Source organism: Felis catus, chromosome A3, assembly GCF_018350175.1.
Source record: "Felis catus isolate Fca126 chromosome A3, F.catus_Fca126_mat1.0, whole genome shotgun sequence".
Taxonomy (NCBI): domain Eukaryota; kingdom Metazoa; phylum Chordata; class Mammalia; order Carnivora; family Felidae; genus Felis; species Felis catus.
In genome coordinates, this window is record NC_058370.1 from 113,098,554 (window position 1) to 113,111,763 (window position 13,210).

General features: G+C 40.5%; 1 protein-coding gene across 10 annotated transcripts in view; it reads right to left on the minus strand.

Moving 5' to 3' along the window:
• Positions 1–13,210, minus strand: part of RASGRP3 (RAS guanyl releasing protein 3) — a 105,681-nt gene that overhangs the window by 69,485 nt on the left and 22,986 nt on the right. For 6 of the 10 annotated variants that reach the window (XM_019827694.3, XM_045054698.1, XM_045054697.1 and 3 more), the window contains exon 2: positions 5,001–5,146. The exons of the other annotated variants lie outside the window; for them this stretch is intronic. The gene's annotated coding sequence lies outside the window, so the exon portion shown is untranslated. The remainder of the gene's footprint in view (positions 1–5,000; positions 5,147–13,210) is intronic. 10 annotated transcript variants of the gene reach the window in all.

The window sequence follows — 13,210 nt, forward strand, 5'->3', positions numbered from 1 at the left end:
CCCTCTTTGTCTTCTTGAAAGGTGCAGAAAGTTCTGATTACTACAGTAGTTGCTAAGGAAAAATGCTCTTTGTGTCAACTCATTAATTAAATGTTGTTCAGGATTTTTTAAATTAAAAGAAGGCTACCTTTCACATTCATACTAAAAAAAAAAAGCTACTTTGAAGAAACAACAACACTGTAACAGTTGTTATGGTCAAAGAGCTGTCCCTTGTCCCCCACACCCCCACCTCAAAGCCATAGCCATTAAAATGTGCAGCTGCATCATAAAATCATCAGGCACTTGTGCTGTCATTTTTATGACCTTGCCAACATACAGATAGCACTGTTATACAATGAACTGGGTTACCATACCAGAAAACTGACTAGTAGTGAAGAGTCTCAATTATTCTAGAGAGCTAGGACTCTCTCAGTAGTGGGCAGATAACTTTGCAGAGGGAAGTGGTCACAGGGGACACTGTTGCTAGTAGTCAGAGTATACTATTTCCCATGTGAATAAGGGTACTGTAACCAGGCAGAACTTCTAATAATGCTTTTGTTCCATTATTTTGTTCCAATAATGATTTTTGTGGGATAATGGAGCACATGCTGGACAACAGACTGCATTTTTTATATCTAAAACAAACAAAAAACCCAGATACCTTATAAAAGTTGAATATTACATCATACCGTAGTTAGTATGACTCCAACTTACGTTGGATCTGCAGGGAGGAAAATGACCAAGTTTGTTTAGAAATACCACCCCAAGCAAATACTACCATGTCTATAACTAAGGCTGACCTTGTTTCTGAGGCCAAATATCCGTAGGCTTTGGAAATACCATCACTGACATGCATGGGATGGTACATCACAAATCAGTCTCTCATTTAACTTTTGCCCATCAGAAGATAATACAAATTACAGCACTTTTGATCACAGAGGACAATTCTACAGGTATTATTCAGAGTCAGAAGACAGAGGACTTAGGTGAGCACTCCCAGTTACTGGTCCCATGACCACGGACAAGTTCACTCACCTTCCCTCATTCTCAGTTTCCTCACTGTAAACAGTGGTGATGGTGATGATGTCATCCCTCATTCCAAAGAATTGTGGCAAAGTGCAAGGAAGCGCCTTACACCAGAAAATTCCTACATAAATGCAGGAATCTGTCTTCTCGATACTACAAAAGGGCTCAAGATCCAACACAGTGAACCTACTCCACGGACTCCAGAGAGACTGCTGTGATCATCTGAAACTGCAACAACACCCCACAAAACCCAGATTTTCAAATCCCTAAAACAAAGGGAATGTGACATACAAACAGCTGAACAACTCTACGGCTTGTAAATGAGCGATCACTGCAAAGGGAAAATGAGACCCAAGGGAGTTAACTCTTCCGGAACAGGTTCTTTGGAATACACATTCTGGGAAAGACAAAGAAACAAAGGCAGCCAACATGGCATCACAAATTTTGTTTCCTCATCCTAAAAGGTCCCAAGAAGATAACCAAACATTTTATTTTGCTTTAAACCAGCTCTGGAGTATACCTTACAGACTCTGCAGTGATTCTGAGTCTGTCTCATGTGTCTCTTGTATAAATAACCCACTGGACTATGCCAACTGCCATGAAAATAAGCCATTCCCACCAAGGACTGGAGGTAATTTCCAGTGGTTCTGTTTTAGCAGACTATATTGCTGATTTCTCTGGAGTTGGGCTTAGTTTTAGAAGCATCAGTAGGTGAGAAGTCGATTAAAAATTCCCCCTTCTTGCTATATGGAGCTTGATCTTCAGAATGTGTAATCTTGTCATATAACAGCTTTGAAAAAACATTGACCACTTTCTCAAAGACATCCATGACTGGTCTACATACTTAATTCTCCTCCTGATTAAGCAAAGGACCCTTCTGCTACATGTGCATTACTCAGTGCTCTTTCTTATCGCCGCCCTAATTTTGACATTGAACCATATGGAGGAATATGGAGAGCCAAATGAAATTTTGAGATTTTTTTAAGATTTCTTTAAAGCTTGGTCTCTGGCTGATGAGCCAGAGAAGCTGCAGGTTCATGGCCTGCAAGTATGGCGACCATATGCAGGTCGGGGAAGTGTGCAGAGAAAAGCACACCTCTCCTCCGTCACCTCGGTGCCCCAGCCTATCGTCTCCCCTCACAGCTCAGAACAAATGGAGCAAACAAAAGGAGTACATTGCTTCTGTTCATGAACAACCACCCCCTACTTGGACAACCAACGTTCCAGGTTGAACAACAATGTACAGGTCTGCCTCATAGTTTTATCACCACCAAGCCAGCTATTTGGTGTGGGGTACAGGTGGAGTGGCTGTCCTCCAAAGGAAAGGAGTGACAGGAAAAGCTGAGAGAAAAGGCCAGAAAGGGCAACAAGAGTGGTGTATTCCAGGGTAATCATAAAGCTCAAACTTGCTGTTCTGACCAGTGCGGGAGCCATCACTGAACTACTCTCAGAGAGAAAAACAGGCTGCAGGTCAGTGACCCTGCACAGCCTGGGCTTGGACTGTCACAAGGGGAAACCTCGCCCTTCCTGCCAGGGACCGTTCGAAAGAGCCTTAACACACGTTGTGTGTCTAATTGTATTGCACTGAAACATTCTCATTTGCATCCCGTTAAGCATGTCATTAAGCATTAAGCTTTTAAGTTTAAATGTGTGGAATTAGTGTATGTGTTCCACGTTAAGTCTTTTAATGTGTGCAGTTTCCGGTGTCCGTTCCAGGAGCCAATTGGGTCTGTGCTACATATTGCCCAGCTAAGGGGGTCCCCAAGCTTCAGTTTCTTTGCCTATAAAACTGGAATAATAATATATAGCACATAGACTTACTCTGAAGATTATAAGAAAATAAATACATTTGCTTAGCACATCATTTGGCAAAGTGCTCAATAAATTCAAGTTATAATTATCAGTGTTAATGTTACAATAATAATAGAATAATCCTGGCAGAAGCCTCTAGCCCTCTTTCCTGGCTCTGCGACTAACACTTTGACCCAGACACATTGGTTAGAATTTTCTCAACTCTGAAATGCGCTCAATTGCACACTCTAAAATTCCTATCCAGATCTGAAAGTCTTTGACCCTATGGACATACTACCTACATGTAAAATAATTATTTATTATTCTGTTGATATTTTGAAAGTCAAGATATCATTGGATTTTTCAAAATAGTCTGTGGGCCTTCAAAATATCAGCACTTGAATAATTCCGAAGGCTGTTCTAGAGATAGCCAGTGAGACCCTCCATTTTACTGAAGGGGTCTCTATTATTCTGGAGAAATCAATTTCACCTCATAGTTCTTTTCCAATAGACTCGCAGTAAAAGTGAAACTATAGCAGCAGCAAACTCCCTAAAAAAGTGGCCCAGTGGGTAGCTAGGGCCCTGTAGTCAAATAGGGAAGTCACTGGGCCATGTGGCCACAGGCTAAATCAAGGACTTCACACAAATGTCATTAAAAGAAATGGCGGAGTTAGAAATAACTTTTTGTCTCATTGAATACTCTGAGTCTTGTCGAATCTTTTCCATTTTATGGGAAAGAAGGGGAGAAACTTCCCAGCGCCAGACTAGCCACTTTCTCGGAGGGTCATCCGAAAGTGCTTCCACCCCAGATCTTTGGCCAGTGTGCTACTCCAGACCAAGTGTGTTGAGGAAAACTGCAGCGGGACCAGCGTGCCCCAGGTCATTTCCAGTCTGCCCTCCACATACCAGGGCAGGGAGGTGGGGCGGGGAGAGCTGTGTTCCATCCAGGCAGGGGGCGGAAATTGCAAGAAAACCGGACAGCCTGAGCATAGCTGACAATCCATCCGTCACCTGGAGAAGCAAACACACTTCAGGGTGCCCTGTGCTCGTCACAAGCAAAATAACTGTTTGGTAAGAATTCAAATCAAAACAACCTACTCCCCCTCCCCCCACCTTCCTTAATGTCCAGACAATCCAGAAAAAGGAACTGATTTGGTTATCTCGCTCAATGCTCTGATTCAGAGACCTGTCACTTCCAGAGGTTTACCTCATCCATTACGGGTGCTGTCCTCTCCCTTTCCCCTTTTCCTTTCTGAAACATTCTGGCTGGTGACTACCCCAGAAGGACAAAAGTCTCCAAACAACACATCCATTCCAGCATAATGCCTGCTCTGTGCTCTCCTAAGAGCAAGCCCCAGCACCACTGAATGAACCTGAGAAAGAAGAGATCTCAGCTATTTGGAAGCCCTCCCCTCTGCCCCCAGAGTTGATAATCAACTTCAGGTAACATTTTTTAATAATCCAGGCAAGAGGAAGGACACTGAGCATCATCAAAACACTAACTTTCCTTTATCTAAAGTAAGGAAGACCAGGGGTGACTAAAAAATTCAGCGTCAAAGCAACAAAGTTGAAAAAGCTCGTTCAAGAGAAGAGCTAGAAAATATGTCTTTGATGAGTTATGAAGCTTGCCTGAAACCCAAACATGCTTTCTAATCTAAATCTCAATATTATTTTGTTAGTTTTCTATATTGCAGATTGTTATACATTGTTAAATGAAAGAGTTTTCAAAGTTGAGTAGAAATGGTCAAGGCAGACATACAAATTTCTGAAAACACTATTTTGCAAGCTTCAACGGTAAAAATTGATTAAAATCGAACCTAGTCATCAATTCACTTTAATACACTCTCCACCTCATAATCTCAAACTTGACTTTGAACCTAAACACCACGGATCATGAACATCCCAGACACCAGGAAATCAACTTGCTGTTTTCCTAGATAGGAATCAAGCAGTATGCCTCATTCACACTTTAAGTCAGAAAACATTGCTGCAAATGACAGGTTCTAAAAAAAAAATCAGTAAAAATACAAATGGCTATTGCCAACAGACAACACAAATAACACAAATAATATACCTCCTTTAGTGCCAGAGGGCAACCAAAATCAAAATTAAAAATTGTCAGTGCCTTACAAAACGCACACACACACACACACACACACACACACACACACACACACACACGAAAAAGTTCTCCAGTTACTTACTGGGGCGGTTCTGTCGCCTAGTCCTCACATCAGCACCCTGCCTGTCCAGCTGCCAAATGCAGGAGCATGCCGCAAGCAGCTGTTTCCTCCAAGCTGGGGCTCTGTCTCTTAACCAGTCACATGCGCCTCCTGATAAATACTGCCGCCTGTGCCAGGAGGTCAGAAACTGAAGATCATTATTCTCCTAATTCGCAAACCTCATAACCCCTGAGCTGGCTCAGCCGTTTCATTAGCACGCAGGGCAGGACATTCCACCGTTTGTTTTCTTTTAGTGGCAAACCCCAAACATCTGATAAGTCACCCTGGAGGGCAGGTCACTGCAAGTGGAAAGTTGATGGGGGTGGGGTAAGGCTGATGGGGGTGGGGTAGGGGGAGGCTGGCAGTCCCTGTGCTCTGCCCTCTCACTCAGGTCTTCACTGGGGCTCTAGAACAGCAAGGAAGGAAGCACAGAACGGCCCAGCAGGTGGAAACGGTGCTACGTCCCAGGTGCCCCCGGGAATACAGCGAAGCAGTGCTCCATCTTGGTTTCGTTTTCTCCGCATCCTGGGCTCACTTTGGCGGTAGAGCTGTTAACAAGGCAGCCTGTTCTGAGGAAAGCAGACTGTCTAAGAATGCTTAAGTTTAACTGCAAAGGCCAGGGCTGCTGTGCCAAGTGATGCTGAGGGGCAGACGTGTGAGGGTTAATGGAGAATATCAGAAACAGCTTCGTCTAGACACCCATTGGAAACGACTGCAGGTAGCTTAAAACCAAACCTCCGGACATTCTAGTTATCTGTTGGATTGTACCAACGTTCGGGGGCACAGCAGAGCCATTGAGATGATCAGCCAGGGAATCAGAGTGGAAACAGAAATGATCACAAAATGTACAAGCCATTTTATAGATGTGCTGCTGCCCCCTTTGGCGCAAGGAAGTTGAACCAACGTGCTGTTTCCTGTGCTGCTCACGAAGGTGCCAGACCATCTGGGCACCTAGTTGAATTCAGACCTCTCACCTTAGCAGATTTCCCCACCCCGTCCTCTTCATCTTCCTCTCCGAGGAAAGCCTGCGGACTATCTGACTTTGGGTAGCGCCTGACTTATTGCTATAGTAAGAGTGACACTTTCTAAGATCAGAGCCCAAGCAGGGCAGAATGGAGATACGGCAGGGAGTCAGCTCATTTGGCAAAATGAACATCCAAAAAAGATTTTAAAAGGTTAAAATGCCCCAGGGGATTTCTGAACCATAATGAGCCTGTTAAACTGTCAACCTTGATTTTTAATAAGTGAGCTCTTACTCAATAGAGGAGTTTATGTGGGAAATCTTTCATATGCGGGTTTTGTCTCATAATTATTTACAGAATTAAACCAGAAGTTCCCTCCATGCAGAGGATAGAGTGTTTTTCCAGAATAACAAAGACCAAAACTCCTCAGGCTTGCCAATTTTTCAGGGGGCTAATTTGCTACCAACATGTGAATGCCCAAAGTGTAAATCCAGAAATTTTTTGCAAGCCTCAAAACAATCCCCTGTAGTTCAAAGTTAGTAATAAACTACAGATATCAAAATACAGTGTGCTAAAATATGTCACGTTCATAAATCTTTCTCCTCATGTGACAATCATTAATCAGACACAGAAAAGGAGGCTTATTGAAGATGTGAAATGTTATTTTGATTTACTTATTGGAAACTTTTGTGATCTTATGGCATCCATCAGTCACTTTATTTGCAACTAACAGTGTTATTCTGATGGTCTATTGCATACCACATAGTTAATGAGACAGAGACTTCTGGAAAATCCTTCAAAAAACAGTCTCAGGGTGCCTAGGTGGCTCAGTCAGTTGAGCATACCACTCAGCTCAGGTCATGATCTCACGGTTCATGAGTTCAAGCCCCGCATCGGGCCGGCTGCTGTCAGCACAGAGCCAGCTTCAGATCCTCTGTCCCCCGTCTCTCTGTCCCTCCCTTACTCATGCTCTCTCCCTCAAAAATAAATAAAACATCAGAGAGAGAGAGAGAGAGAGAGAGAGAGAGAGAGAGAGAGAGAGAGAGAAACAGCCTCAAGAAAGGCAAGCATAAAAGTTCTCTCATTTCTATGAGAAGAAGGGACGGACCCCAAATCATACATATAAAGTGAACTGTCAGTGCAGAACAAGACCCTGCACCCTTCTGACAATATCCAGCAGTATAACTGAGGTTCCACAAACACACTCAGCCTTGCAAAGAAATGGGGAGACCCCACCTCTCTGTCCCAAATGCCTACGGGTACCAATCATCTCCTTCAACTAAAAAAAAAGAGCCCTCCTTCCATCAAAGGCCATCAGCCCTCGGGCTTTGTGTCTCACCCTGGGACCCCTACCTGTTCAGGATCCTTTGGCCAACAATCATGCCTTCTCTCCCTGTCCACTCACCTTCCTCATTATCCAAATATGCTCACATTATTTTTACGTCTTAAAAGCCATTTGTTTTGAGCCTTTGCTCCTTTCATTGTTGCCCTAACCCGCTCATTCCCTTCACAGCTAAGCTTCTGGAGAAACACCTCATGCCTCCATCATCTTCACGAGCCATTTACATTGAGATCTGCTTATAGTCTGGCTTCTTTCTCCCAACTTTACTGAAACTGCTTTCCCCTAGTCACCAAAGACTGATGCTACTGGACACATTTTTGCTTTCATCTTACTTGACCTCTCAGCTGCACTTAACCTAAGTGGCCAAGAATTCCCAAATGTGTCCTCTTGTGGCTTCTGCAACATTTCACTTCGACCTCCTTCAGCCTCCTGTGTGGACTCTTCTAATACCTGCCACCCTCACATGTGAAAATCCCCTCTTTTCTTCCTGTTTCCTAACAGTTTTTACATGTCTTAATTTATTACTGAATGATGACAGCGGTTTCCTAGTTAATTGTCTGGCCTCCAAAAGTCTGCCTCTGACCTTAACTAATTCATTTATTTTTTTACACTTTCGTGCTGAAAGCTTCCCCAAAACCATGGTAGAATCGTAGGCATCTTTGCATTCCCAGAAGCTGTGATAGGGTTCAAGCCCTTCTTTTGTAAATTCTGCTACCATTGCATTTCTTTGTGTCAAATTAGGTCTTAATGTATCTATGTCCCATCCAAACTTTGACAACCTTAAAGAAAGCTTGTGACTTGTTCATTTTATATCCTGCGGTGCCTAATACCATGCCTGACTCTTGAAGGAGACACATAGCTGAAACAATGCTGACTGAATAAATGAATGATTAAAGAGAAAGGTCTTCTGTTTATTCTGCTCAGAAAAGATATGAGAAAATTTTACAAAAACCAATTTTATATTAGGCCACCCAAAAATTGTAAGTGATTTGCGCCCAAAAGAAATTATTTTCACCACAATCTATGACCAGACTGGAATAAAACTATAATATAATTGCAAAAGTATAAGTCAAAAAAGAGCAAAGCTCTTGGAAAAATTATATAACTCTTCTTTCAAAAAATAATGCATTGGGGGGTGCCTGGGTGGCTCAGTTGGTTAAGCATCCAACTTTGGCTCAGGTCACAATCTCGTGGTTGGTGGGTTCGAGCCCCTAGTAGGGCTCTGTGCTGACAGCCCAGAGCCTGAAGCCTACTCCAGATGCTGTGTGTGTGTCTCTCTCTGTCCCTCTCCTGCTTACTGTCTCTCTCCCAAAGATAAATAAACATTTAAAAAGTGGAAAAATCAGTGATTGAGAAAAAAAACAAAAAGGCAATTATCAAATGCTTAGAAGTTTTCAGTAATGAGAATACCACACCAAATATTGTAAGTAGAGCCAAAAGAGTTAATTAGAAGAAAACTAACTCAAAAAGCTGAAAAACAACAGATCAATGATCATGGAACAATGTAAAAGGTATTGAGAAATTGTTCCCGAGGAAAGTTTTTAGTCCAAATTATTTACACAATCAAGTTCTCCCTGAGTTTCAAGCCACAGATAATTTCCTGGCTGTATAAAATGTTCAAATGTGCAAAAGTAACAGAAATCTAACATAATACCCCTGATGTAAAAACAAACTGATTAATAATGGAAACCATAGACGAACCTCACATATAAACATAGTTTACCATAGAGATGTGAATAATCTCAATATTTAAGATGCCATGATAGGAAAAAGTCTTGGAATTAGCACAGTAGGTACTCTTGAAAAGACTTTTGATAAAATTCAACATCAGTTTTTTTTTTTAATTAATGAAATGGAGTTAGGACGATTTTTCCTGGCATGATCAAGATTACCCCAAACCAAACACAGGCATCATACCTCATGGTGTAGTCCTAGAGGTATTAACGTTAAAATCAGGAACAAAAAATGATGCTCATTGTCACTAGTATCATTTAGCACTATTCTGGACATTCAAGCCAAGACAACTAGATGACAACAACAACAACAAAACTAAAGAACTATAAGAAAGCAAGAGACAAAATTATCTAACTTGCATATGTTATAATCCCTTAATAGATTCAACTTCTAAAACTGTTTTAAATAATTAGAAATGTCAGTGAGGTGAACAGTCACAAAATAAAATTAATTGAGTGCCCCACATAATAGCCTAAAACTGTTAGAAAACATCAGGAAAAAAAAATCTTATTCACAATAGCAACAATAATAACAAAATTTCTAGGAAAAACAAGAAAAATGAAGAATATATAAAGAAATGTATGAAACTCTACTGAAAAAATAAAAAAACATTTCAATAAATGGATCATTATACGATTTTCCAAGACTGGAAGACTCAACATTGTACAGATGTCGATTCTCCTCTATTTAATTTATAAATGTAATTACAGTTAGATTAAAATGCCAGAAATTTTAAAAAAAACAGATCAAAAAGAAATCCTGAAGTTTATTTGAAAGAAAAAAACCTGAAAATTTTTTTTAAAAGAGAAGTTTATAAAACAACAGTGAGTGGGGGGTACTGGGTATTAAGTAGGCTGAAAACATCAAGAATTAGAAGTTTGGGCACACCTGCACGGCTCAGTCAGTTAAGTGTCCCACTCTTGATTTCAGCTCAGGTCATTATCTCCGCTCAGGTCATGATCTCATGATTAGTGGGTTTGAGCCCCATGTGGGACTCTGCACTGACAGTGAGGAACCTGCTTGGAATTCTCTCTCTCTCTCTCTCTCTCTCTCTCTCTGCCCCTCCCCCACTTGTGTGCACACACTCTCTCTCTCTCAAAATAAATAAATAAACTAAAAAAAAAAAGGATTAAAGATTTGATTCTGTTGCTAAAAGAGGCAGAGCAATGAAACAGAACAGAAAGCCAGAAAATATAAATACAAGTACTATATTAAAATGTTTGTTGGGGTGCCTGGATGACTCATTCGGTTAGGTGTCTGACTTTGGCTCAGGTCATGATCTCAGTTCATGAGTTCAACTCCGCATTGGGCTCTGTGCTGACAGCTCGGAGCCTGGAGCCTGCTTCAGATTCTATGTCTCCCTCTCTCTCTGCCCCTCCCCTGCTCACGCTCTCTCTCTCTCTCTCTCAAAAATGAAAAAAAAAATATATTAAAAAAATAAAATGTTTATTTGTTAAATATGATATTTAAACCCAGTGGGAAAAGAATGAATTATTTAATAGCTGGTTGAATAATTAAGTATTAGGAAAAATTAAAGATGCAATTATTACCTCACACCATATACAAAGTAAATGCCTAGTGGGCAAAAGAACTAAATGTGAAAATAAGACCACACACAGATTTGAAGAAAATCATGTGATTGTTTTTATAATCTGAAAATTATTTTAATCATGGTTAAATACTTTTATCATGAAAATTGTTTTATTTTAATTATGATCACAAAAGCTGAAGCCAATTAAAAAGTTTTAAATATTTAAATAACTAAAATGTAAAATTTATGTATGTCAAAAATAACCCTACTATAAACAAAATTAAATCACAAATGACAGAATGAGATTAAAACATGAAACCTGTATGGTAAAGGGTTAATGGCCTTAACATATAAATAGTGTTTATAATTAACAACTTGGCAAAGAATATGATAAAGACTTTACAAGCGGGGCGCCTGGGTGGGTCAGTCGGTTGAGTGTTCGACTTCGGCTCAGGTCATGATCTCACAGTTTGTGAGTTTGAGCCCCATCAGGCACTGTGCTGACAGCTTGGGGCCTGGAGCCTGCTTCGGATTCTGTGTCTCCCTCTCTCTCTCTGCCCCTCCCCTGCTCATGCTCTCTCTCTCTCTCAAAAATAAATAAACATTTAAAAACAGACTTTACAAGTAAAGAAATATATTGGGGCATCTGGGTGGCTCAGTCGGTTAAGCATCCGATTTCAGCTCAGGTCATGATTTCTCTGTTCATGGGTTCGAGCCCTGCATTGGGCTCTGCTGACACCTCAGAGCCTATTTGAGATTCTCTCTCTCTCTCTCTCTTTCTCTCCTTTCTGCCCTCCCCCACTTTCAGTTTCTTTCTCTCTCAAAATAAATAAATTTTAAAAAAAGAATCTCTTTTCAAGTAAAGAAATATAAATGACCAGTATAAATAAAAATCAGCTTCCTAAAATGGAGTACAAATTAAATAAATGATAGCATACTATTTAGTATTTCTAAACATAACAAAGATAAAAAAAATCAATAATTCCCAATGCTGGCAGGAGGTTTTGGAAAATGGCACCTTTATACTCTGGGGGCAAGAGTATAAATTGGTACCAGCTGTAAGAAAGATAACTTTGTGACATGTAGCAAAAGCTTTTTAAAATATGTATACCCTTGGGGTGCCTGGGTGGCGCAGTCGGTTAAGCGTCCGACTTCAGCCAAGTCACGATCTCGCGATCCGTGAGTTCGAGCCCCGCGTCGGGCTCTGGGCTGATGGCTCGGAGCCTGGAGCCTGTTTCTGATTCTGTGTCTCCCTCTCTCTCTGCCCCTCCCCCGTTCATGCTCTGTCTCTCTCTGTCCCAAAAATAAATAAAAACGTTGAAAAAAAAAATTTAAAAAAAATAAAATATGTATACCCTTTAATTCATCAGTTCCTGTCCTAGAAATATATCCCTAGAAAATAATATTGATTTTCATATGTGCAGGAATGTTTCTCACAACATTGTTTATACTAGTGAAAAATTAGAAACAATCTGTGTACCAAAAATAGTTGAATAAATTACTATACATTTGTAAGATTTAGCACTAAACAAACATTATAAAGTAATGTTGTTGCAGTATATTAACACAGAAAAATATTCAGCATAGATTAAGCAGAAAACACAAGGTATAAAACAGTTTATACAGTATGATCTCATTTTTCTAAAAAAAACATGTGAACATATGTAAAAGTCTGAAATGTTATACGGCAGACATTTGAACCACACGGGTGAGGGGTGCCAACCCCTCCTGCAGTCGAAAATCCTTATTTAACTTTGGACTGCCCCAAACCTTAATGACTAATAGACTTCTGTTGACTGGAAGCCTTTCTCATAACATAAACAGCCAATTAACACATATTTTGCATTGTAGATGCATTATATACTGTATTCTTACCATAAAGTAAGCTAGAGAAAAGAAAGTGCTATTAAGAAAATAATAAAGAAAATACATTTAGAGTGCTGTATTTATTGATAAAAATCCACATGCAAGTGGGTTCAAACCTGTGTTGTTCAAGGGTCAACTATATATCAAGTTTTTAATAGTCATTATCTTTGGGAAATGGGGTCAGTGTTTTCCAACCCCTTTGCACTTATCACCTTTTTTCTACTGTTTCTGTTATAAATGTGTATCAGTTATTCATTTTTAATTTTTTTAACGTTTATTCATTATTTACAGAGAGAGAGAGAGAGAGAGACAGCACGAGGGGGGAGCCTCAGAGAGAGAGGGAGACACAGAATCCGAAGCTGGCTCCAGGCTCTGAGCCATCAGCACAGAGCCTGACGTGGGGCTGGAACCCATGGAACCTGAGCCGAACTCAGACGCTCAACTGACTAAGTCACCGAGGCACCCCCAGTTGTTCATTTTTAAATGACATCTTTTTTATATAAAGAGACATGCAATCATCCTTAAATGTTTTAATTATCTCCACAAAGAGGAGAAAGCCATTGTCAAGAAATGTGATCAAGAAAAAAGGACCAAGAGCAGCAAAGTCTCACCATCCATTAATAAAACTACACATATCTTCCCAACCAAGTCTCAATTCTCTACCCTTCTGGTCCTGGACCCAATATTCAATAGCAAATCACTGAAAGTAGTGGAACCACCAGGTTCAAAGGATGCGGGAAGAGGAAAGAAGTATGGT